Raw genomic sequence first — 2,096 nt, 5'->3', positions numbered from 1 at the left:
CCAACATGTATTTCTGATTAAAATCTCTGAGCAAAGTAAGAAAAAAAGGAAACTTCCTCAACCTGTTAAAGTGCTTCTGTGAAAAAAACCTATAGCTAACATCATACTTAATGATGAAACAATGAATATTTTTGCCCTAAGATCAGACACAGGCCAAGGATGTCTCCTTGTACCACATGTACTCAACAATGTAATTGCTATTATTGTCAGTGCTATCAAGCAAGAAAAAGAATGAAAGGATATCCACATTGGAAAAGAAGAAGTAGACCTGTCTTCCTTTATAGAAAACATGATCATCGATCTACAAAATGTCACTAGAATTAATAAATGAGTTTAGCAAAGTTGCAGGATCAATATATAAAATCAATTTTAACATATAACAGAAACAGATAACTGAGAATATAAATTAAAAAATAATTCCACTAACAAGGGTAGCACAAAACATGGAATATTAAGGACTCTATTTTTACAAAGAGATGGAAAGACCTGAATGGCAAAACTGTAAAACATTGTTGAAAGAAATGAAGAAGACCTAAGTAAATGGTGAGATATATATTCATGGATTAAGGATTTAGTAATTTTGAATTCTCTTCAGATTGATCTACAGATAAAATGCAATTTCACTCAAATTACCATGAGGATTTGGTAGAAATCCTCAAACTGATTGTAAAATTAATATTCTGTGAAAAGGACACAAAATAGCCAAAACAAATTTGAAAAGGAAAAACAAAGATAGAGGACTAGGATTACCTGCTTTCGAAATTTACTACAAAGCTACAATATTTAAGAAACTGTGATTTTGGTACAATGGTTGGTAGATAGATAGATGGAGAGATGGACAGACATATACGTATACATATACATAAACATATACATATACATATATATATATATACACACATATACATATATATATATGGAACAGGATCAGACACATCTGGTCAACTGATTTCAAGCAAAGGTACAAAGGCAATTCAGTGGAGAAAGAATAGTCTTAACAAAAATTTACTAAAATGATGTTTATGCAATAATTGAATATGAAAAAAAGAAAGACATTTGATCTATGACTGGCACCATATATAAAATATAAGTCAAAGTCAATCTCAGACCTAAATGGGAAATCTAATATCATAAAATAAAAATAAAAACATATATCCATATAAAGACTTTATATGAATATTCATAGCCCAAAACTGATAACAGCCCCATATCCGTCATGAATAGGTAAATGGACTGTAGTACATGCACACAATGCAATACTGATCAGTAACAAAAAACAATGAGCTAGTGATACAGGCTACAACATGAATCAATTTTAAGGTAATTATGCTCATTAAAAGAAGCAAGACAAGAGTACAAACTGTATGATTACATTTAAATATATTTCTAGAAAATTTTCAATAACCCATATCGACAGAAAGCAAATCAGAAATTGCCTAGGGATGGGATGGAGTAAGACTGGGGAAAACAATGATAGAGGAAGTATAAAGGTTCATGAAGAAACTTTGGAGTATGGATATATTCATTATCTTGTGGTGATGTGTTCATGGGTATGTATATATGTCAATACTTATCAAGTTTTAAACTTTAAATATATGTAATTTATGTAAATTGTACCTAAGAAAGTTATTAAAACTAAAACAAATTTGATGTTTGGAGCCTAGCAGTCTTTGAACCTTACATTTTATATGGAAAGTGAATAATGTTATTTTTTACAGGTTTGGGGAACAACATGTGTAACATGGTTGAGCATTACTTGCCAAATTGGGTCCAATAAGGCAAATTCTGCTTTAATGTCTAGCATTTTAAATAGTCCATTTGTTAGTAAAAACGCAGGTATGAGACAGAATAAGGATAGGCCTGTGAACTAAACTGACTCCATTTTCCCTGCAGAGGAAACTTTGTTACTTTTGTACTCTTCAGTCATGAGACCCCCCTCCCCAGGGTGCATGATTACCCCATAGCCTGCCCTGATAAAATAAGCTAACGTAAGAGAGGAACAGATATTGGCTGAGTTGCAAAACCCCTCCCCAAGACTTATTTCCTTTTAATTGTAAAAATTAAGTTATAGATTAATCTTAAAACCCCTTTAGAAA

Source organism: Galeopterus variegatus, unplaced genomic scaffold, assembly GCF_000696425.1.
Source record: "Galeopterus variegatus unplaced genomic scaffold, G_variegatus-3.0.2 Scaffold4730, whole genome shotgun sequence".
Taxonomy (NCBI): Eukaryota; Metazoa; Chordata; class Mammalia; order Dermoptera; family Cynocephalidae; genus Galeopterus; species Galeopterus variegatus.
The sequence above is the reverse complement of the archived record's forward strand: the minus strand, read 5'-3'. Positions refer to the sequence as shown.